Source organism: Apodemus sylvaticus, chromosome 18 (assembly GCF_947179515.1).
Source record: "Apodemus sylvaticus chromosome 18, mApoSyl1.1, whole genome shotgun sequence".
In the NCBI taxonomy this organism is placed as follows: Eukaryota; Metazoa; Chordata; class Mammalia; order Rodentia; family Muridae; genus Apodemus; species Apodemus sylvaticus.
Genome location: NC_067489.1, coordinates 2016461 through 2043163, shown reverse-complemented (window position 1 = coordinate 2043163; position 26703 = coordinate 2016461).

Here is a 26703-nt window from a genome sequence, read left to right as displayed (position 1 = left end):
AAGAAACTGGGGAAGACCCTTGAGGACATCGGTACAGGGAGAAAGTTTCTGAACAGAACACCAATAGTGTATGCTCTAAGAGCAAGAATTGACAAATGGGACCTCATAAAATTACAAAGTTTCTGTAAGGCAAAGGACACCATCAAGAGGACAAATCGGCAACCAACAAATTGGGAAAAGATCTTCACAAATCCTACATCAGATAGAGGGCTAATATCCAATATATATAAAGAACTCAAGAAGTTAGACTCCAGAAAACCGAACAACCCTATTAAAAAATGGGGTACAGAGTTAAACAAGGAATTCTCACCTGAAGAAATTCGGATGGCGGCGAAGCATCTTTAAAAATGCTCAACTTCATTAATCATTAGGGAAATGCAAATCAAAACAACCCTAAGACTTCATCTTACACCAATAAGAATGGCTAAGATTAAAAATTCAGGAGACAGCAGGTGTTGGAGAGGGTGTGGAGAAAGAGGAACACTCCTCCACTGCTGGTGGGGTTGCAAATTGGTACAACCACTCTGGAAATCAGTCTGGCGGTTCCTCCAAAAACTGGGCACCTCACTTCCAGAAGATCCCTCTATACTACTCCTGGGCATATACCGAGAGGATTCCCCACCATGTAATAAGGATACATGCTCTACTATGTTCATAGCAGCCCTATTTATAATTGCCAGATGCTGGAAAGAACCCAGGTATCCCTCAACAGAAGAGTGGATGCAAAAAATGTGGTATATCTACACAATGGAGTACTATTCAGCCATTAGAAACAATGAATTCATGAAATTCTTAGGCAAATGGATGGAGCTAGAGAACATCATACTAAGTGAGGTAACCCAGACTCAAAAGGTGAATCATGGTATGCACTCACTAATAAGTGGTTATTAACCTAGGAAACTGGAATACCCAAAACATAATCCACACATCAAATGAGGTACAAGAAGAAAGGACGGAGTGGCCCCTGGTTCTGGAAAGACTCAGTGAAGAAGTATAGGGCAAAACCAGAACAGGGAAGTGGGAAGGGGTGGGTGGGAGGACAGGGGAAGAGAAGGGGACTTAAGGGACTTTTGGGGAGTCGGGGGCTAGAAAAGGTGAAATCATTTGAAATGTAAATAAATTATATCGAATAAAAAAACAAAAAAAATAAAAAAATAAAACAAAACAAAACAAAAGAATATTAACAGTATCAGAATTGTGCACTATTAAAATGCATCTGCTTTTGTTAGTATTCTATAAAACACACATTGAATTTGCTTTGAATGTTACAGTTTGAGAGTTTTAGCACATTGTTTTAGAAAAACATTCTAATTCATGTCAGCAGAATAACTGACTTTAGATTGATCACTTGCCAATGGGCATGTGTAATTAACATATAACAATTATTCATTGAATTTTCACAATGACCTTCTTTAAAAAGTATCAAATCATAGTATCAGTACTCATAATTCTCTTAATGTGTATCAAAGTGACACACAAAGCCTTGTGAATGATAAAATTCTGTCTTTTATATTGTCAGGGTTATCAAATAAAGATAAATAATAACTGTGACATTGATCAGAAAAACTCTACCATAGTCAACAAATTAAAAATTATATGGTAAATTACATATTGCTTGCTTTCCTTTTTCTTCAAGCATTCTATCACTTTTCTTGGTGTAGGGATTAATAGATAAAGAATAATAAAAAGGACTATAATAGGTGTGTGCATATGTAATAGAATTGAGATGATAATAACTATATATCATTACCTTTAATATAACTCAACTAAATTGATCTGTATCAATGTTCAATGAAGGAAAATGGAAAATGAAGATGACTGTCAAAATGTTAGATCCTCAGGGTAGTGCTGGGTAGAAAAGAGGCTTGCACAAGCTGAGACTTTCTTTTAATATGCTGTATGCGAAGAAGATGAAGGAAAATATCAGAGGCAGGTGAAAACATGACACTAGGTTTTTAGAAAACTACTTTTTGAAATTGGACCTATTTGAATAGAATATCATAATAACATATAATTTGAATATTATTTTCTTCTTGTTTACCATTTTCCCATATTTTACAGTTTCACATTGACTATGGGAAGTTCTTTCAAAATATCCTACTTAATTTTACTCAGTCATTACATCCAACACTTAAAGATTTAAAGCAAATAAGTAAAAAAAAATTTTTAGAAACATTTAAAATTTCTTTTTTATTCGATATGTTCTTCATTTACACTTTAAAAATAATCAATATTCAAAAATTAATTTTAAAAAGTAAGTCAATATATTATTATTTCAAGTATGATAGGAAGTATATAGAAAACAAAGTTGTTTTATTTTTATTAATTCCATAATCATGCCAACAGTTTACAGATTTAATAAGTTTAGTAACCATCAATCTTATTGAATTCAATTTGCACAAAATAAATTACCTAAAATCATATTTGAAATTATTTCTGATGGTATAAGTAGGTAACCTTTCTGGAAATTACATTGTATTTTGTGCTATCATTCTATCCTTTTATACTAAGTTCATCAGAAAGTAGCTTGCTAATATTAGATATAACATGAAACATAAAGTATATAGTTTCAAAAAATCAATGTATGTTAATTAAGAATGTGTATTTCAGAATATATGTGGTACACTTTGTCCATTTTCTTCTCACTACTGGATTTAAACATTCAGGCATTATATTGTGAATGTGGGAGCTTCTGGTAACTGCAATATATTCAGAAAATATCCTTTGGATTAAATGAATTCAATTCAATTTTAATTGAAACATTTTTGTGTAGTTACAAAATAAAATAATTCTATTGCCTAAAAATCTTGAACTTATTGTCTGGCTAGGTCCCAAAACTAAACAGTGCCATCTAATTATAAGGGAAATTTTCCTCTTACGTGATTTCTTCTGTCTTTTTCTTCAGAAAAAAAATGTTCCTTTTCTCCTTTCTTCCAACAATAAAATGTATTGTGTAGTTAAAGTAGAATGCATTGCAACCACAATGTGAAAAACTGAAAATACTCAATAAATTTATCATCTTGGCTGTATTTATAGTCAGTGTTCTCACTTTCTTCTGTAGAAATATTTATAGACTATTATATTACCAGATGGATAAAATGCTCAGATTGTATCATCTCAAACACAGCACACAGATTGCAATTTTTATTTTTCAACAAAAAAGGTAATTCTAAAAAAAAAAAAAACCACCCTTTAAAACAATGTCTATTTAAAGTATACAAAAGTTCATTGAAACTCATAACTAACTGTCATACAATATTTCATTTATTAATTTCTTGCCCTATGATGATTGATAATTTTTAAAAATTAGAAAATTAAAACAATATATTTGTGATAGGTAGTACATGCAAGATGTAACAAATTCAGGACTTTAGAAGCTGAATTAAGAGGCCTGCCTGCACTAAAGAGTGAAACTGATTATAAAAAAACAGACCAAAACCATGGCAAATAAATTGCCAGACACACTTTCAAATTTATAAATCAAGTATTAAATTATGACCTCAATTGAAAACTTCACTGTGATCCTCATCCGAGGATAATTTATTTGCTTCCAATCATAGGTAGATGAAGTTGATGGGGATCAGTGAGAATTGAGAGACAGTGGGCAGTCTGGGCCTTGTATTCTCCATATCCCAGGCCTCTCAGGAGACACTGAGGCTTGATTGTTAACATGATGGCTTTCTGATTCTTCTCCTATATATGCTGTTGATATGAATTCACTCAGGTCCAGGATGGTGATTTAATACCAAGGCTGATGGTGGCTTTTCTCGAAAATAAATAAATAAATAAATAAATAAAGGAAGGAAGGAAGGAAGGAAGGAAGCACCTGTATAGAACACATAGAACCTGAATGATAGGGGTCAGAGGCAGAACTAGAGCTTGAGATCATCAGCATTCCCTGAACCATCACAGAACACTAAAGAGTAGAAACGTGCCAAAATCAGAAGGAATAAGTTGGTAAGTATGTGCTGAGTAGTCAGAAAGTAGAATGGCTGGTGCACCCATACCCTGAAGGATGAACGGTTCAGTAGAAGGTGGCCTAGATTGTGTGAATAAGCATCTCCATAGTAAATTAGTTCTTTTGTAATTGTGTGTCTGTATGTATGTGTGTGTCTTTCTGTATATCTCTATGTTTGTCTTTCTTTTCTCTGTATGTGTCTGTTTTTTCACTCTGTGTGTATTTCTGTCTCTGTCCATCTGTCTGTCTCTCTATGTGTGCGCATTAGCATGTGTTGTGTCAGTTTCTTTCCCTGTGTCTATCTTTCCATCTTTCTGTGCATAAGCACATGTACGTACTATGGCACTGTGATTCTATTGAAAGAAGCTCCTCATTCTGCCTTAGCTCTCAGGGTCTCAGATACCTGTTTGAGTAGGAGCCAGAGGCAGAGACTGGAGCTGTATGATATAATATTTCACATGTCTGAGAACTCTTGTTTTTATGACCACTGCCATGAGAGGATTAGCTTGCAAATAATGCTAGCATCTCCATGAGGCCCTGAGAGGGCAGAAGTTGCTATTTATCTTAGTTCAGACAAGAATTTAACCTTGATTGGCCTTAAGAAAAAGCCAAATCTGAGAATAAATAAAATCCTATAAGAAGACAAATAATTATAAAACACATAAACATGCGTACTTTGGTAAAAACGAATGTTCCTAAAATATATCAAGGTAGCTAAAATAGGATGATTGAGTTGAGTCAATTTCCAAAAATGTAGTCATTTTCAACATATCATACACATTTACCAAATTGTACAAATGTCTGCAATGTTGTCACATTCAGAAACACAAATTGAGAGTTCAGTATAATTCTTTCATGAAACTCCTTCCAATATATATTATACAGCAAAAAGTCAGACAGCAATGTCGAAATTTCTCATCTGCACTCAGAGCACCATAAACATCAATTTGAGTGGCTTCTAAACTATTAACACAAATCAAAATATGTGCTCATGAATAAACACCAATAGAGCAAAATACTACTTGATTCCTTTTTTGTGAAAGTATTTTGATAGAGTGCAGAAGGTTACAGGATCAAAAGAACACATATGAAGTATTAAATACAATAAGCATTTCTTACGTAGTTCCTATGAGTAAAGTCTTTTCAGGTGGTCCTGAGGATGACTGAGCCTAGAAGTGACTGGAGTATTTAGCTACAGTTTTCAACCCTGGCCAACTGTTCACTGTAAAGTGATTTTTATCAGGTTGCCTTGGCAATTATCTAGTATTTGGCTCATTGACTTTGAGCTAGTCAGAAACCAAATTTAATAAATTACAAAAATGCTCTTGGCTAAAATATGACTTTAGATAAAGGCAATGGAAGCTATTCAAGTATATCTGATGACAGCCCCCGGTCTCAGGCTTTTTGCCCAGCCAAGTCCAGATGCCCTCTTGTGAGGCAGATCAGAAACCAATGTGGAGTTTTAGTAAAGGTCAATGTTTATGAGAAAACAAAGTCAAAGCATTCCAAACAGAATTACTTTTCATAACTTAAAAATAAATAAAATAAAAGACCTATTTTTCTTCATATAATTATTAGTCCATAATTAAATCTATTTTATATGCTGACAAATCATACATACATATAATAGAAAGATACAGAAAGCAATGATAGTATTGTCCTTTTAATGATTCATGTATATCCCAAATAAACTATTGCAAAGTACAATATCAGTATATAATACTTAATAACTTTCAGATTTGATTATATTTTATTTGATCAATATAATTAAAGTGTTCAGCTATGACTGGATATCTATGTTCACTGCATATAGAGAGACAGAAAGGCAGACAGACAGATAGAGATAGACATAGAGATATAGTGTTTGGATTTATAATTCAATTTCTATTATCTTAAAAAAATTAATTTATAACTTTTTAAATCTCATTGAGCAAGGTATCTTTGTGCTGATGGTACAGGCATTGCCACTGAATTTCCAGTTGACTGATTGGAAGTCCACACATATTTACATGATGGTTGGTAGTTCAACTGGATCATTTCTATATTATATCTTGTTTTTTTGGAAGTTAGCCTAGTATTCTTCCATTGTGGGATCAGTGACTAGAGTGAAGAAATGTATCACTATTTAAGAATGGGGCCCAGAACATGTATAGCATAACTCATATTTGGAAAACTCATTTTTTAAAGACAAGAACCAAGAAGAGACATAGTCCTGGGAAGTAGATGGTGCCATTGGAACAGCGTTTGTAAACAGTTGTATTCATCTTCTAAAAATAGTGTGATTTCTCTATATATTCTCATATACTAAGAAAAGTGCTCATCTCATTGTCCTGAGTACTAGCCATCTCCCAACAATTGTGATGATGAGATTCATTGATTTTCCTTTGCAAATGTTTCAAATATTTAAAGGTATTTAAAGTTTAGGATACACATAAGAATACAAAATGAATAAATATATATGCTCAGAATTATATATGCTCCAGGTATAGCCCTACATAAAATGAACCGTATTTTATCTTTATAAATTCTTATTTCCATTGAATATTTTCATATTTTTAAAAACTGTACATTAAAACTATGTGAGAAAGTTTAAAAAAGAATAAAAACTAGTTTGTGTCTTTGTGTATCTGTGTATGTGCTTGTGTTTCTGTATGTGTGTGTCTTTGGACCATGTGTTTGTTATGGCTGTGTCTACGTGTGTCTCTCTGTTTGTGTGTTTGTGTGTATGTGAATGCATGTCTCTGTATGTTTGTGTGTTTGTATTTCTGTATCTATGTGTGTGTATGTATGTCTCTGAATGTGTATATGTCTCTCTTTGTGTCTGTGTCTTTTATTATATCTGTGTCTATTTCAGTGCCTGTGTCTACATATGTGTTATCCATATATTCCAGAGTCTTGGATACTTATGGAGACCAGTAGAATGAATTGAATCACCTGGACCTGGAATTATAAGTTTCATCCATCACCAAACCCGATATCAAAGTACCCTTATTAAACCATCTCCCTAACCCATGATATGACTTAAAATTAAGAAAAATTAGTAGACTTTTATACATATTCATCATTCCTTTTTCTTTAGCTTCTTTTTAACATAATATTACCTACTACAGTGTTTGTAATTTTACCTAGGTTCCCTGCTTTCAGTGTATAACAGTTATTCACCAAGAAATTAAACTATGGCCAAGTTTCTTGATAAACTTTTATCTTGGTCTTATTGAGCTTCTTTACCACCCCACCTTATCTAATCACATGAATAAATATTCTGTCCCCCTTGTTCTCTTTCTAGTTCTTTAAAACCAGTGAAAGCAAGAAGCATGTAGAACCCTCTCAAACATTTACCTGACAAGCATTATAATTATTCCCAAAGGCAATATTCAAACAAAAAGCAAAAAGTAAAACAGAAGTTGATTCTACTCCTGACTGTTCAGTTTTGGATATTCTAATTTTATATAACATCAATACCTATTACTGAATTACAAAAATTGAGGAGACAATCAAGCAGCCTCCACCTGGCAACTTTCCTGGATGTACAGCCTCTTCATCTTTACACAGGCATTCTAACCTATTCCAAGGAGGTCCCCATTCATGTTTCTCCAAGCAGCTCACCACTTACATATCTTTGATTCCCCCTCTGAATATTTCATTTGCTTGCTGGCTTTCTTGGTTGATCTACATATTCTTTATTGACAAGACTATGAATCTGGTCACAAAATAGGCCCTAAGAAAACTTTCAAGTCTCCTCTTTAACAAAGGATCAAAGAACTACTGAATGAATATTCCAAAGTAAGACCAGGAGCCCGTGTTGTTTCAGTTCTATGTCATTTCCTTAGATACAAAAGCCAGTACTTCAGTACCAGGAGCCTATACAAACTCCTGGATCCAAATTTGGGAAGCCCTTCCTCCCCTGAGCTCCCTCTGCAAGGGACCTAATTATCTTTTGTAATTCATCTTCGCATATAGATCAAGTCAGCATGAAAAAGTGATAGTTAAGTACAAAGCTTTCAAATCTTTGGATTTCCTTAAAGCTTTTAGTAAAGCCTAGAATTTACTTTGTATCCCAAACTGCATGCATTTGTAATAAATATTTCCTTTTATTTATTTTTGACAACCTTTATCATTTATTCTTGGCAAATAAAAAAGGAAGCTCTTTGGTTTCTGTAAAGCATCTATTCCATGATATCTTTTAGTAGAAAATTTTATGAGGTATAGAGAAATTTTAAAGATATTTTAAAAACATCATATCAGGGAGGAACTGTTATTTTTGTGAATTGCTACTGTTCTACATTTTTAAGTGGAACTGCTGCCGTGCTATAAAGCATAGCACTTTTTCTTTCCCTACAACTTTAACAGATTTTTCCATGATTTTTTTATCATTTGCAGTCTTTTTTTTCTTTTCTTTATTGGTTATTTTATTTATTTACACTTCACATGTTAGCTCCATCCCCAGTTTCCCCTAGGCAAAACCCTATGCCATCTCCCTTCCACCCTGCTTTTATGAGGGTGCTCACCCACCCACTCATACCCTCCTGCCTCACCGACCTAGCATTCTCCTACACTGGGGAATCTAGCCTTCACAGAGCCAAGCTTCTCCCCTCCCATTGATGCCAGTTAAGGCCATCCTCTGCTACATATGCATTTGGAGCAATTGTTCCCTCCATGTGTACTCTTTGGTTGGTAGTTTAGTCCCTGGGATCTCTGGGGTGTCGGGTTGGTTGAGATTGTTGTTCTTCCTGTGTGGTTGCAAACCTCTTCAGATACTTCAGTCTTCCCCTATCTCTTCTATTGGAGTCTCTATGTTCCATCTGAATGTAAATAGAATTACAGAGAGTGAAGAAGACCAATGACATAGCACTAAGAATCAAAAAAATTTATATATGTATATAATATTTTATATTATATATAGACACTGAAATTTCAGTGGGTTTCCAATGGCATGACATAGATACAAAACTTCAAATAAGGCACATTCTAAACTACTCTTATAATTCATGCACAAATAATATATAACACTATATTGTTAATTTGTCTCATTATATCACACCAAAATTTATATGTAATCCAAATCTATCTACAACAATTACCTACAAGACTCTTCCACATATAAAAATGCCAATTGCATATGATTTAAATACTTTGCTAATTCAGAAGCTCTGTGTAGTTGTCACCACAATTGTTAACATTTGCTATATAGGTTTGTGTAGCAATGTATGTACATAAATCTTATGTATATTTTTTACTATCAATATTTGTTTTTATGGTGTAGTTTATTTTTAACTGGCAGAAATGCATGTATATTATTCAGTATGTTTTTTTAATTTTACTTATAATGCATTTGGTTCTCAATAAAAATTATAATAGTGTATTATTCAATTAACATACCAAAAATAAATAATTCTCAGAATTTATGTTTGCTACAACCCAGATGTTTCTCTGGTAGTTCTAATTAATTCAAATCCTAATATATTATTTCTCTATAGAGAATAAAATCTCTACTTCCATGTAGACTGTGTTTTCTTTTGAAGGTGTGAGTTTGTGTTATGAACAACTTCCTGTTTCTGCAAAATCTAATTTGCTACTGCACATGTAAAGTTGACAGTTTAGTACAAATGAAAGCAAAAGACAAGATCAACAGCAAAGCAAAATAGAGCAAAGCAAAACATAAGTCTTTCAAGTCTTGGTAGTTAAAATCTGTTTCATCTATTATCAGTGTGAATATCATAACCTACCACATGAAAGACAAGCACTCTCAGTGTCTTCACAGACAGACAGACAGACATCACCTCATTCACTACTTAACCATTTGAATATCTCGGAAGCTCAGCCTAAGAACTGTATCAGTTCATCTACTTGAGGTAACATTTCCATTAGGATAAAGGCAAGTGAAAAAGACAATTTGAACTTTGTGAACCTAGTCTATTATTGCAATAAAACAATGTTTTTTCTTTTACTATTAATAGTTGTTATATGTTGAGCAGGTCTATTTTAATGGAAAAACATGAACAGAAGTACATATTTTCTCATCCTCCTCATGTATTTTCCCTTCTTAGGAACACCTTGCAGCCAGATATACATTAACTAAAATATGTACTTTATAACATATTATTGAATACATTCATTCAATATTTTTAATATATGTATTACTATTAAGAAGACTCCACAGTTCACAATATTTCACTCTTTAATTTGTGTTCTCTGTGAGTTCCACCCATTTATACCGACTTATATCTACTACACTGCATCTTAGAATTCAGGATTTTTGAAACTCAAACCAATGTGAAAGCATACAGTACAGCTGTTGTTTTTCACCTTTGAAACAGTGTTCAATAAATTACACAAAATATTCAATACTTTACACTAAAATTGACTTATATAATTTGTTCTCAAGGTAGAATTAGAGTTTTGTAGGTGTTTGTGGAGTGGAGGGAACAATTAAGATATGTTAGGTTAAGCTTATATATTACATGAAATTTTGAGTTTTACTGTATTGAATTTACAATAGTGATACTATGTGACAATGAAGTCTAAGACAATAAGGACTTCCCTTTCTGAGTAGTTTTTGGTCTGTTTTATCACATCAACAGAAAAGTTATTGATACATGTAGTGGTTTCATTTATCTTTACCCGATTGTTATCAAATGTTAGTCAATATATATGAATAATGAATCAGCTGGATTTGCTTAACAAAACTTTGAGAGGGAAAAAAAGATCTTTATCCTCTCTTAACATGAACAATTCATTCATTAGGTCAATTTGCCAAAACTCCAGGCACTCTGTTACAAATATAATATAATATAATATGATATGATATGATATGATATGATATGATATGATATGATGTGATGTGATGTGATGTGATGTGATGTGATATGATATGATAATATAATATATACATATATATATGTATAAGTAATGTTATTTTTCTGTTTGTTACTCATGATAGATGTCCTTATTTTCATATGGTATTTAATAATTTTAGCTGGTTGTTATCAATATAATTAAATTAATTGCCTATAAGAACATATCATTTGAACATATTTTCTTTCACTGATTTCATTCCCACATTTTCACCTATGTCCAATTCATTCACACACACACACATACACCCCCCCACACACACGCATGCACACACACACACACATACACACTCACACACATTTAGTTGGGGGCTATCTTACTGTTTTAGAGTTTCAGTCCATTATAATCATGGCAGGAAGCACAACAGCATCCAGGCAGACACATTGTTGGAGAAGGAGCCAAGATTTCTATATCTTGATCTGAAGGCAGCTAGGAGAAGACTAATTCTTCCATACTGGGTGGAGCTTAAGCACCAGGAGCCCTAAAAGTCTGCCTACACAGGGACACACTTCCTTCAACTAGACCACACCTATTTCAATAAGGCTACGTCTCATAGACCATGCATAATCAAACCACTACAACATACAAACACATACATAAACATGAACACACATAGATGTAATAAATTCACATGCAACAAGCATTATATGTGGACTTATATACACCTACATATATGAACAGATATATACACAGAAACACACACACATATATATAAATGTACAATGTATATATATATATATATATATATATATACACACATACATATATCATTCATATACAGACAGATACAGATACAGTGAAACAAACACACAGAGATATATTTTTTTTTTTATTAATTAATTTTTTTTATTATTCGATATAATTTATTTACATTTCAAATGATTTCCCCTTTTCTAGCCCCCCCACTCCCCGAAAGTCCCGCAAGCCCCCTTCTCTTCCCCTGTCCTCCCACCCACCCCTTCCCACTTCCCCGTTCTGGTTTTGCTGAATACTGTTTCACTGAGTCTTTCCAGAACCAGGGGCCACTCCTCCTTTCTTCTTGTACCTCATTTGATGTGTGGATTATGTTTTGGGTATTCCAGTTTTCTAGGTTAATATCCACTTATTAGTGAGTGCATACCATGATTCACCTTTTGAGTCTGGGTTACCTCACTTAGTATGATATTCTCTAGCTCCATCCATTTGCCGAAGAATTTCATGAATTCATTGTTTCTAATGGCTGAATAGTACTCCATTGTGTAGATATACCACATTTTTTGCATCCACTCTTCTGTTGAGGGATACCTGGGTTCTTTCCAGCATCTGGCAATTACAAATAGGGCTGCTATGAACATAGTAGAACATGTATCCTTATTACATGGTGGGGAGTCTTCTGGGTATATGCCCAGGAGTGGTATAGCAGGATCTTCTGGAAGTAAGGTGCCCAGTTTTCGGAGGAACCGCCAGACTGATTTCCAGAGTGGTTGTACCAATTTGCAACCCCACCAGCAGTGGAGGAGTGTTCCTCTTTCTCCACACCCTCTCCAACACCTGCTGTCTCCTGAATTTTTAATCTTAGCCATTCTGACTGGTGTAAGATGAAATCTTAGGGTTGTTTTGATTTGCATTTCCCTAATGACTAATGAAGTTGAGCATTTTTTAAGATGCTTCTCCGCCATCCGAAGTTCTTCAGGTGAGAATTCTTTGTTTAACTCTGTACCCCATTTTTTAATAGGGTTGTTTGGTTTTCTGGAGTCTAACTTCTTGAGTTCTTTATATATATTGGATATTAGCCCTCTATCTGATGTAGGATTGGTGAAGATCTTTTCCCAATTTGTTGGTTGCCGATTTGTCCTCTTGATGGTGTCCTTTGCCTTACAGAAACTTTGTAATTTTATGAGGTCCCATTTGTCAATTCTTGCTCTTAGAGCATACGCTATTGGTGTTCTGTTCAGAAACTTTCTCCCTGTACCGATGTCCTCAAGGGTCTTCCCCAGTTTTTTTTCTATTAGCTTCAGAGTGTCTGGCTTTATGTGGAGGTCCTTGATCCATTTGGAATTGAGCTTAGTACAAGGAGACAAGGATGGATCAATTCGCATTCTTCTGCATGCTGACCTCCAGTTGAACCAGCACCATTTGTTGAAAAGGCTATCTTTTTTCCATTGGATGTTTTCAGCCTCTTTGTCGAGGATCAAGTGGCCATAGGTGTGTGGGTTCATTTCTGGATCTTCAATCCTGTTCCATTGATCCTCCTGCCTGTCACTGTACCAATACCATGCAGTTTTTAACACTATTGCTCTGTAGTATTGCTTGAGGTCAGGGATACTGATTCCCCCAGATTTCCTTTTGTTGCTGAGAATAGTTTTAGCTATCCTGGGTTTTTTGTTGTTCCAGATGAATTTGATAATTGCTCTTTCTAGCTCTGTGAAGAATTGAGTTGGGATTTTGATGGGTATTGCATTGAATCTGTATAGTGCTTTAGGCAAAATGGCCATTTTAACTATATTGATTCTGCCGATCCATGAGCATGGGAGGTTTTCCCATTTTTTGAGGTCTTCTTCCATTTCCTTCTTCAGAGTCTTGATGTTCTTGTCATACAGATCTTTCACATGTTTGGTAAGAGTCACCCCACACACAGAGATATATTTTTTAAGAAAGCAACAATGAGTTAAAAAGAAACAGAAAAATATGATGAATTCATGTTGACAAAATGTTAGATTTCTTAGCGTGCTCTGGGATTTTTTTACTAAGAGGAAAAAAAAGACACAGACTCTCAAACCAGGTGTAAAGTCAAAATGATTCTCATATGTTGACAACTATGCTTTTTAAGATGAATATAAATCTCACCAAATAAATGTCAGCACTCTACAAGCTGGAGTCTGAAATGTGTATATCACAGTGAAGGGAGTGACGTGAAATAACGATTTACAATACCAGATACAGAATGCTTAGGTGGAAAAAGTCAGACACGTTCACTGAAAAATGATGACTGTTGCCAGGGAGGATTGAGCAGCATCCTTTATCTAGCTTACATAGCTTATTTCATTTTATTTTTTACTTTTAAAAATATCATTCATCATTAATCTGTTTTCCTATCTCTTTGTATTCCTGATAGAAGCACATCACCATACCATTCATTAATAAAACCCATGATACTGGATTTCCCAGCTATACAACTGTGCTATTTATTTCATTTTGATCTGGAGCATGTAATGTTTGTGTATAGGAAGTTATATATAAGAAAAAAAATCAAGTGATTAATTTGTGAACACACATTCATTCTCTAGGCATTTTAATTAGATTGTGTTCTTCAAGCAATGCTTTATGCTCTGGATGTGGCTAGCTGCATCAGCACACCAAATGAATTATATGTTATCTCTTATATTTTTGTCCATTACTAGGGGGTAATTTTCATATCATTTCCAATTCAAAATTACATATCCAGACAAATTGTAATATTTTTAGGGTAAGCTGAATTTGCTAAGTGATTTTTAAAGCAATATGTTGCTATATCCATTGTTTCTAGACACCCAGATACATATGTTCAGATATATATTAATGATTGTACATATACATAGAAATATATTCAGTGTTTAACCAATAAAGTCTATATTACCAATCCATGAAGTAAATAATTTTATTTTTGGTAAACCATTAGAAACAAAAACAAAACCAAACAAAATCATTATTCTATCCAGACTTTTGTCTATGAATTCTGAGCCACACTCAAATGTGCCTGGTTTATCTGGGAACTCTTCAATCTTCATAACACAGAGCTGGCACAAATCCAGTCTTGGTCTTTCCTTCACAGGATACCAAACTCAGAGACTTTCATGAGTCTCAAAGTTTCACATACTCTCCAAAAACATATCCAGAAATATGCAGAGAGCTACTCCAGAAACTGCACCAGAAGATGGAGAAAGTGTGTCATTCTGTGCTCATCTTTGAGGTCTCATATACTCAGGATAGGCCTAGTGTCACAGTCTTCTGCTGCCTGAGGATCAAGATGCAGCATTTTCAGCCCTTTCTCCAGCATTATGACTGCCATCCTGCAGCCATGTTTCCTACCATGCATAACAATAATGGACTAGACCTTTGAAATTAACCCAGCACCTGTGACCAAAGAAATGTTTTCTCTATAAGAGTTGCTGTGGGCATTTTGTCTCTTCACAGCAATGAAACAATAATTAAGGCAAATACTGTGAGGATGTGGAGAAAGAGGAACACTCCTCTACTGCTAGTGGGATTGCAAGCTGCTACAGCTAGTCTGGAAATCAGTCTGGCAGTTCCTCAGAAAACTGGGCATGACACTTCTGGAGGACCCTGCTATACCACTCCTGGGCATATAACCAAATGATTCCCTGGCATGCAATAAGGACACATGATCCAATATATTCATAGCAGCCTTATTTGTAATAGCCAGACGTTGAAAAGAACCCAGATGTTCCTCAATGAAGGAATGGATACAGAAAATGTTGTATATTTACACAATGGAATACTACTCAGCAATTAAAAACAATTAATTCATGAAAGTTTTAGGCAAATGGTTGGAACTAGAAAATATCATCCTAAGTGAGGTAACCCATTCCAAAAGAATACACATGGAACACATGGAATGCAGTCACTGATAAGTGGATATTAATTAGCTCAGAACCTCTGAATACCTAAGACACAATTAACATATCAAATGATTCCCAAGAAGAAGGAAGGAGAGGTCCCTGGTTCTGGAAAGGCTTGATCCAGCATTGTAGGGAATTACCAGGACAGAGAAATGGGAGGGGGGTGATTGGAGAATAGGTGAAGGGAAGAGGGCTTATGGGACTTATGGAGAGCAGGGAACCAGGAAAGGGGAAAGCATTTGAAATGTAAACCAAAAATATAGGGAAAAAAAAGGCAATACTAATGGGGAAAAGATCATGGGACACTTTGATCAGTAAGTTACTGATAATACTGCACAAAAGTATTATACCAGGTCAAAAGATCATACAGGGTAGTGTACAAAGTCTATTTTTGTTATAATATCTATTTAAAAAATACAGAGTATTGATTATTTTACAGTAAAATTTTCTGCTCTTCGAAATCTAAGAAGTTAGACTCCCGGGAGCCAAATAACCCTATTAAAAATGGGGTGCAGAACTAAACAAAGAATTTTCATCTGAAGAACTTCAAATGTATGAGAAGCACCTTAAAAAATGTTCAACACCATTAGTCATTAGGGAAATGCAAATCAAAACAACACTGAGATTTCACCTTACACCTATCAGAATGGCTAAGATTAAAAACTCAGGGAAAGCTTTTAGAATGTAAACAAAGAATATAGAAAATAAATATTAAAAAAAAAAAACTCAGGAGACAGTAGGTGTTGGTGAGGATGTAGAGACAGAGGAACACTCCTCCACTGCTGGTGGGAATGCAAGTTGGTACAACCACTCTGGAAATCAGTCTGGCTGTTCCTCAGAAAACTGGGCATATCACTTCCAGAGGACCCTGCAATACCACTTCTGGGCATAAACCCAGAGGACTCCCCGGCATGCAATAAGGACACATGCTTCACTATGTTTATAGCAGCCCTATTTATAATAGCTGGAAGCTGGATAGAACCCAGATATCCCTCAATGGAGGAATGGATACAGAAAATGTGGTATATTTACGCAATGGAATACTACTCAGCAATTAAAAACAATGGATTCATTAAATTCATAGGCAACTGGTTGGATCTGGAAAATATCATCCTAAGTGAGGTAACCCAATCACAAAAGAACAAACATGGAATACAGTCACTGATAAGTGGATATTAGCTCAGAAACTCTGAATACCCAAGACACATTTCACATATCAAATGACTCCCAAGAAGGAGGAAAGAGAAGTCCCTGGTCCTGAAAATGCTTGTTCCAGCATTGTAGGGGATTACCAGGACAGAGAATTAGGAGGGGATTGATAGGAGAATGGGCAGAGGGAAGAGGGCTGAGGGAACTTATGGAGAGGGGAAACCAGGAAAGGGAAAATCATTTTGAATGTAAACAAATATTGAAAATAAAAAAAAATATTAAAAAAAAGATGGAAGGTAGTTGCTGACTCATTTGTAGAGTGATACTTTCTGTGTCAGGGATAGTCATGACAAATGACACTGAGAAAAAAATGAATATGTTCAGAAATAATTGGAAAATTAGTATTGGCTATACTATATGTTGAGGGTACAAAATTCACCTGCTTGGCATGTGCCAGAGCCAAGAATCTTTGAGCTAGGGTCTGGTATTTGCAATGCAAATAACCACTCAGTAATTGTAGCTCCCAGTTGCCAGTACTTACAGGATACACATCAAGGATTGATTTTGAAGGGCAAGTATTCAACAGGCAGCAACTAATTCTGAAACTTGGTGCCAAAAGAAAAATATGCCCAGATTTTCAATATTATTTTAAATTATGGAGATCTTTCTATCACAATTTTAAGGGATTGACTATTTTTTTTAGTCTTAAGTCTTTTCAGGAATGTTTCCAACTGTTCCTTAAAGCTGTTTAACAGGAAATCTTACTTTTAATCATTTTAACAGTTTCATTTTTTCTGTCTAATTATCCCCTTGGATAGGAATCCAAAAAAATTAACTTAGCCTGAAAATGTCCCTTTCTGCATTTGCTATCCTATTAACTCAGAGATGATTAACAGGTGCCAACTATGGAGGTCCTTCTCAAATTGGATTCATTTTGAAACAAATGAGAACTATTTTTGAACTTGGCAAAAATAAATAATGATGCTTGTTTCCACATCTTTCATTAATTTATAAATTCTGTTTATTTGTTGTAATGAAGCCAATTTGTAGGTCTATGGGAGATACATTTGCCTTGGACAGTTCACATGTATTTGTGTGTGATTGAAATTCAAAATAGAAAAATGAAAGACTTTTTCTAATCCTTTATTGCTCAGAATTTTAATGATATCCTAAAGGAATGATAAGGAACCTTCTAAATCATGCATGGGAAACAGTAATCAATAATCTCACTGAGTTCTCTAGGGTCGAAATATAGAATATCTTTGGGGAAATCTTAGAACCTTGCATCCACCAGGCAGATATAAGTCACTGGTGATAGAATTTGAAGGTAAGACTCACTTCTAATTTGAACATATCTGGCTTTAGGCATGGAACTCTCTTATCCTGAATCCCTTAAAATATAATAAACTCTGCTCCATTCATCCCATATACAGTTATAAAACCCAGACACTATTATTGATGCCCACAAGTGCTTGCTGACGAGAGCCAGATATAGCTGTCACCTGGGAGGCTCTGCTAGTGCATGACAAATACAGAGGGGGACACTCTCAGCCAGCTATTGAACTGAGCACAGAGTTCCCAATGGAGGAGCTAGAGAAAGGACCCAAGGAGCTGAAGGGGTTTGCAGCGCCATAGGAAGAACAACAATATGAGCTACCCAGTACTCCCAGAGTTCCCAGGGACAAAACCATCAACCAAAGAGTACACATGGAGTAACCCATAGCTCCAGACACATAGGCAGCAGAGGATGGCCTTGTTAGACACTGAAGGGAGGAGAGGGCCTTGGTCCTATAAAGGCTCGATGCCCCAGGACAGGGAATACCAGGACAGGGAATCAGGAGAGGGTTGATTGGGGAACAGGAGGAAGGGATGGCTTATGGGATTTTCAGGGGGCAGGAATGGGGACAGAATTTGAAATGTAAATAAAGAACATACCTAATAAAAAATAAAAATAAAATAAACTCAGCTCTAAGATCCTACCTACAAACAAACAAAAATCAAATGTACCATGAAAGAATCAAACATATACCATGATCTATGGTATATAAAATTATGAAAATATAAGAAAGCACATTCACTCCTTTGGAAAACTTGACATCTGTGCTTTCTGGGCACTTTTCCAAGACTTCCTCAGCAATTTTCCTCCTTTGCTGCATTTGCTTTGCTCAGTTGGCCTCTGCTTTCCTACTTGTTAGGTCATAGTTCTACCAGGAATTAAAAATCAAGGGATCCCTAGTTTTTCTGTGCTCCTTTTGGTACCATAATATCAGAGCTTGGATAATTTATAAGAAAAAGATTCACATTTCTGTGGGCTGAAAAGTATAAAATGAATTTTCTAGCAAGCATTGTGTCTGATCACAGCTTAGTGTCTGCTTTCAAGGTGGTGTTGATAATGTCACTGCCTTCTGAGCAGAGAGGGAAGCTGTATTTTCCAGCGATAGAGCACTGGAACATAACAAACTCTCTTCCTGAAAAGGTCAAGGTTTTATCCATGAGAGCTCTACACTCATGTTTTACTCACCAAAAATGATACTACCTCCTAATTCTATCCTGTTTTCTATTATACGAGCATACAAAATTTGAGGGACATGCTCCAATCTGAGTATATCAACTCCTCCCAAACAGTAAAACTAAAGGGCCATCTGATGTCAATATTAGGACGAAGGAAACCTGGAAATGTAGATTATCTCAACATTCTGTTTATTAAATACCCAAATCCAGTCAACAAAGACAGAGATGCCTCATTTCATGGCTATTCTTTATCAAGAATTTGCCTCTGCATTGAGCTTCTAAGACAATAGAAATATAACTATGGGAGTGCGAGTGAACATGTGTACAAGATATCAATAAGACAGAAACCAACTAGACTAACAGTGCAGTATGACCAATGCATAAGTGCACTTCTTATTTATGTTTGAAAGGTATCCAATGAATTCTCTTTCTATGATAACATATTATATGTTATCATCAAATATATTTTGTCTTATACCAAGTTATATTTGATCAACATATATTTTATTATACGCCAAATTACTTGTTTAACTAATGTGTTAAGCAGGATGCTTTTAGATTGACACAAATTGAAGAACAAACACAAAGTTTTCCGATGTGCCTTTACTCATTTTATTAGTGATATTTCTTACAACAGCAACAAAATGCCTGACAGAAACAGTTTCAAACAGCCTGATTTTTGCCTCAGGCTTCAATCTATCATAGTAATTGTCTTAATTAGCCATTATTATCAATTTGACACAGTCTAACCTTATCCAAGAAGGGAATCTCAATGGATGAATTCACCACATCACATTGACTTGCAGGTATCTGTGAATGATCTATGATTATTAATGAAGTAACAGGATACAGCCCTCTGTGAGAAGCATTCTCTTGCATTGTTTTGCCTTGTATATGATGGATACACAGAACATGTATGAGATGAGGTCAGAAGCCAGTAATGTTCCTCACTTGGTTTTATTTTGAAATTCTTCTGAACTTCCTGCCTTGAGTTTCCTTAATGACATACCATGATCTGAAGTATAAGACAAATAAATCTTTTCCTTTCCTAATTGCTTTCATCAGACTGTTTTATCACAGCAACAGAAAGCAATTGGGATACAGAGAAAGGCTTGCCTGGAAGATGGAGTGGCTCAATGTACAATGGTGGGAGTGTAAAAAAATCCTACCACTCAATAAGACAGTGGGATAAGACACAGAGGAGTACTCCTCAATCTTTTGGAGTTGGAATCTTCAAAGATTAGTCCTCATTCCTTATCATCCTACCTCTACCCACTCACTGTGCTTCTGACTTTCCATCCCCAAAACAACTTCATCAACTATGAACTATGTAAAATCATGAACCCATAGGAGACATTTCACTTTAAACTATTACACCCAGTATTCTCCAACTATAACATCATGCAAAATCAAGTAGAACATGCATTCTCTGTCTCTGTCTCTGTCTCTGTCTCTGTCTCTGTCTCTCTCTCTCTCTCTCTCTCTCTCTCTCTCTCTCTCTCTCTCTCTTTCTTTTCCTCTCTCTTTGTCTCTCTCCTTCCCTCACAAGCTCCCTCCCTCCACCCCTCTTTCACCTTCCTGTAACCAACTCCACTTTATATCCAATTCTTACTTTTTATGAGGTGCTTTTTCAGGACAATTAGGGACAGTCACCAAAAAGCTTCACCTGAGCTGTTTTCTTCCTTGCTCTACTGCATTTCCCCCCAGATTATTGCCTTGAACCACAGAGATGGTTTGACAGATGAGTCTGGGTTTCATCAGAAGAGCTTCCATTGTATATATAGTTCTTCAAAAGGACTCAATGTAAATATACATATTCATGTTTTCATATTTACATATGGAAAATACTAAAAAGTATGCTTGTCTTATAGTAAATATATGCATATGGCTTTTTTAATGGTTTGAACTACTTTTTTATTTATTGATATATTTTTTATTTACATTTCAAATGATTTCCCCTTTTCTGGGTCCCCCCTCCCCACAAGTCCCATAAGCCCTCTTCCCTCCCCTGTTCCTCCATCAACCCCTTCCCGCTTCCCTGTTCTGGAATTCCCCTATACTCTTGGACTGAGTCTTTCCAGAACCAGGGGCCACTCCTACATTCTTTTTGGACATCAATTAATTGTGGATTATGTCTTGGGTATTCAAAGTTTCTAGGCTAATATCCACTTATCAGTGAGTGCATACCATGATTGATTTTTTGAGACTGGGTTACCACACTTAGTATGATGTTCTCCACCTTCATCCATTTGTCCACGAATTTCATGAATTCATAGTTTCTAATGGCTGAATAGTACACCATTGTGTAAATATACCACATTTTTTGTATCCATTCCTCCATTGAAGGACACGTGGGTTCTTTCCAGCTTCTGGCTACTACAAATAGGCTGCTATGAACATAGTGGAGCATGTGTCCTTATTGCATGCTGAAGAAACCTCTGGATATATGACCAGGAGTGGTATAACCGGGTCCTCAGGAAGTGTCATGCACAGTTTTCTGAGGAACCACCAGACTGATTTCCAAAGTGGTTGGACCATCTTGTAATCCAACCTGCAGTGGAGGAGTGTTCCTCTTTCTCTACATCCTCGCCAACACTTGTTGTCTCCTGAGTTTTTGACCTTAGCCATTCTGACTGGTGTGAGATGAAATCTCAGGGTTTTTTGATTTGCATTTCCCTAATGGTTAATGATGTTGAACATTTCTGAAGGTGTTTCTCAGCTCTCCGAAGTTCTTCATGTGAAAATTCTTTATTTAGCTCCGTACCCCACTTTTTAATGGGGTTATTTGGTTCTCTGGGTTCTAACTTCTTGAGTTCTTTGTATATATTAGATATTAGCCCTCTGTCAGATTTAGGGTTGGTAAAGATCCTTTCCCAATCTGTTGGTTGATGTTTTGTCCTTTTGAGAGTGTCCTTTGCCTTACAGAAACTTTGTAGTTTTATGAGGTCCCATTTGTCAATTCTTGAACTTAGAGCATAAGCTATTGGTGTTCTATTCAGGAATTTTCCCCTGTGCCCATGTCCTCCAGGGTCTTCCCCATTTCCTTTTCGATTAGTTTCAGTATGTCAGGTTTTATGTAGAGGTCCTTGATACATTTGGAGTTGAGCATAGAACAAGGAGATAAGAATGGATCGATTTGCATTCTCCTGCATGCTGACCTCCAATTAAACCAGCACCATTTGTTGAAAAGACTATCTTTTTTCCACTGGATGCTTTCAGCTCCTTTGTCAAAGATCAAGTGACCATAGGTGTGTTGGTTTATTTCTGGGTCTTCAATCCTATTCCATTGATCCGCATGCCTGATATTGAACCAATACCATGCAGTTTTTATCACTATTGCTCTGTAGTAAAGTTTAAAGTCTAGGATACTGAATCCCCCTGAAGTTCTTTTACTGTTGAGAATAGTTTTAGCTATCCTGGGTTTTTTGTTATTTCAGATGAATTTAAGAATTGCTCTTTCTAGCTCTATGAAGAACTGGGTTGAGATTTTTATGGGGATAACATTGAATCTGTAGATTGCCTTTGGCAAGATGGCCATTTTAACTATATTAATCCTGCCAATCCACGAGCATGGAAGATTTTTCCATTTTCTGAGATCTTCATCGATTTCCTTCTTCATAGATCTAAAGTTCTTGTCGTATAGGTCTTTCACTTGTTTGGTTAGAGTCACCTCAAGATACTTCATGCTGTTTGTAGCTATTGTGAAGGAGTCATTTCCCTAATTTCTTTCTCAGTCTGCTTGTCCTTTGAGCATATGAAGGCTACTGATTTGCCTCGGTTGATTTTGTAGCCAGCTACTTTGCTGAAGTTGTTTATCAGCTGTAGGAGTTCTCTAGTATAGTTTTTAGGGTCACTTAAGTATACTATCATATCATCTGCAAATAGAGATAGTTTGACTTCTTCCTTTCCAATTTGTGTCCCTTTGAATTCCTTATGTTGTCTAATCGCTCTAGATAGGACTTCAAGAACTATATTGAAAAGATGTGGAGAGAGGGGGCAACCTTGTCTAGTCCCTGATTTTAGTGGGATTGCTTCAAGTTTCTCTCCATTTAGATTGATGTTGGCTACCTGTTTGCTGCATATTGCTTTTACTATGTTTAGATATGGGCCTTGAATTCCTGTCCTTTCCAAGACTTTTAGCATGAAAGGATGCTGAATTTTGTCAAATGCTTTTTCAGCATCTAATGAAATGATCATGTGTTTTTTTTTCTTTGAGTTTGTTTATGTAGTGGATAGCATTTATGGATTTCCTTATATTGAACCATCCCTGCATCCCTGGGATGAAGTCTACTTGATCATGGTGGATGATCGTTTTGATGTGTTCTTGGATTCGGTGGGCAAGTATTTTATTTAGTATTTTTGCATCGATATTCATAAGGGAAATTGGCCTGAAATACACTTTCTTAGTTGGATCTTTGTGTGGTTTTGGTATGAGCGTAATAATGGCTTCGAAGAAGGAGTTGGGTAGTATTCCTTCTGTTTCTATTTGGTGGAAAAGTTTGAAGAGTATTGGTGTTAAGTCTTCTTTGAAGGTCTGATAGAATTCTGCACTGAAACCATCTGGTCCTGTGCTTTTTTTGATCAGAAGCTTATCTATGACCCCTTCTATTTTGATATGGGTTATGGGTCTGTATAGATGGTCTAATTGTTCCTGGTTTAATTTTGGTAATTGGTATCTGTCTAAGAAAATGTCCATTTCCTCCAAATTCTCCAGTTGTGTTGAGTACAGGTTTTTGTAGCAGGATCTGATGATTTTTTGAATTTCCTCAGTTTCTGTTGTAATATCTCCATTTTCATTTCTAATTTTGTTAATTTGGATACTTTCTCTGTGCACTTTGGTTAGTCTGGCTAAGGGTTTATCTATCTTGTTGATTTTTTCAAAGAACCAGCTTTTGGTTTTGTTGATTCTTTGTATGGTTCTCTTGGTTTCTACTTGATTGATTTCAGCTCTGAGTTTGATGATTTCCTGTCTGCTTCTCCTCCTGGGTGAATTAGCTTCTTCTTGTTCCAGGGCTTTCAGTTGTTCCATTAATCTTCTAGTGTATTCTCTCTCTAATTTCTTTTTGGAGGCACTCAAAGCTATGAGTTTTCCTCTTAGCACTGCTTTCATTGTGTCCCATAGATTTGTGTATGTTGTGCCTTCATTTTCATTAAATTCTAAGAAATCTTTGATTTCTTTCTTTATTTCTTCCTTGACCAAGGTATCATTGAGTAGACTATTGTTCAGTTTCCATGTGTATGTGGACTTTCTGTTGTTTTTACTGTTATTAAAGACTACTTTTACTCCATAGTGATCTGATAGGAGGCATGGGATTATTTCAATCTTCTTATATTTGTTGAGGTCTGTCTTGTGACCAACTATATGATATATTTTGGAGAAGGTACCATGAGGTGTTGAGAAAAAGCTATATTCTTTTGCTTTGGGATGAAAAGTTATATATATATATGTTAACTCCAATTGGTTCAAAGCTCCAATTAGTTTCACTGTCTCCCTGTTTAGTTTCTGTTTTCCTGATTGGTCCATTGGTGAGAGTGGAGTGTTGAAGTCACCCACAATTATTGTGTTAGGTGCAATGTGTACTTTGAGCTTTAGTAAAGTTTCTTTTATGAATGAGGGTGCCCTTGTATTTGGGGCATAGATGTTCAGGATTGAGAGTTCTTCTTGTTGGATTTTTCCTTTGACTAGCAAGTAGTGACCTTCCACGTTTCTTTTGATGACATTAGGTTGAAAGTCAATTTTATCTGACATTAGAATGGCAACTCCCGCTTGTTTCCTGGGACCATTTGCTTGTAGAATTGTCTTCCAGCACTTTACTCTAAGGTAGTTTTTGTCTTTGACACTGAGGTGTGTTTCCTATATGCAGCAAAATATAGGGTCCTATTTATGCAACCAGCCTGTTAGTCTATGTCTTTTTATTGGGGAATTGAGTCCATTGTTGTTAAGAGATATTAAGGAGTAGTGGTTATTGCTTTTTGATTTTAATTTTATGCATGTGTGGTTATCTTCTTTGGGTTTGATGAAAGAAGCTTAATATCCTACTCTTTCCAGGGTATAGTTTCCCTAGTTGTATTGGTGTTTTAGCCCTATTATTCTTTGTAAGGCTGGGTTTGTAGAAAGACATTGTGTAAATTTGGTTTTGTCATGGAATATCTTGGTTTCTCCATCTATAGTATTTGAGAGTTTCGCTAGGTATAGTAGTCTCAGCTGTCATTGTTGTTCTCTTAGAGTCTGCATGAGCTCTGCCCAGGTTCTTCTAGCTTTCATGGTCTCTGGTGAGAAGTCTGGTGTATTTCTGATAGGTCTTCCTTTATATGTCACTTGCCATTTTTCTCTTACTGCCCTAAGTATTCTTTCTTTGTTTAGTACATTTGGGGTTTTGATTATTATGTGACAGGAGGTATTTCTGTTCTGGTCCAGTCTGTTTGGAGTTCTGTAGGCTTCTTGTATATTCATGGGCATCTCTCTCTTTAGGTTGAGGAAGTTTTCTTCCATAATTTTGTTGAAGATATTTTCTGGCCCTTTACATTGTAAATTTTCTCATTGTGTCCTGGATTTCCTGGATGTTTTGGGTTAAAGCTTTTTGGATTTTACATTTTCTTTAACTGTTGAGTCCATGGTTTCTATGGTATCTTCGGCATCTGAGATTATTTCTTCTATCTCTTGTATTCTGTTGTTGATATTTGCGTCTATGGTCCCTGATTTCTTCACAAGGTTTTCTATCTCCAAAGTTGTCTCTCTTTGTGCTTTCTTAGTTGTTTCTACTTCTGTTTTTAGATCCTGGAAGTTTTTGCTCAGTTCCATCATTTGCTTGTTTGTGTTTCCCTCTAATTCTTTAAGAGATTTTTTATGTTTCCTCTTTTATGGCTTTTGCCTGTTGATTAAAGTTCTCCTGTGTTTCTTTAAGTGAATTTTACGTTTCCTCCTTATTGGCTTTTGTATTCTCCTGAATTTCTTTCAATGATTTTTGTGTTTCCCTTGTAAGGGCTTCTAACTTTTGATCCATTTTCTCCTGAATTTCTTTAAGTATGCCCTTCATGTGTTCCTGTACCAGCATTAGGACCAGTGATTTTACATCCAACTCTTGTTTTTCTGGTGTGTTGGGGTATCCAGGACTTGCTATTGTTGGAGAATTGGGTTCAGATGCTGCCATAATGCCTTGGTTTCTGTTAGTAACGTTCCTGTTCCTACATTTCCCTTAGCTATGTAGTTCTCCCAGGTGTTAGATGGTCTTATTGTCACTGGCTGGTGCTTCAACCTACGGTGGACCTTTAAGGTTATTTCTGCAACACTGGATGACTGGCTTTCCCCTGGCACAGATTACTGATATGCTGCCTTCCTCTTTTGTGCCTTTGGAGCCCTGCTCAGTCTTGCCTCTAGCTATGTTATACTTAAGTTGTCAAGGTTAACCAGGTGTTCTCTGTCTCCTCTATTATGGAGCAAAGATGGTGTGGTGGGGGGTCACTCCCTCTGTTGATTCTCACATAGGACACAGGTCCTGCGATGAACTGGCTTGCAGATGAACTGCCTATGTGCTCAGTTCCTGAGTGCAGGCAGACCCCTAGTGGTTTGCACCACCAGAGATCTAAAGCTCAGGGTGATATAGTACCTAGTGACCCTTTTCTGTCCCAGCA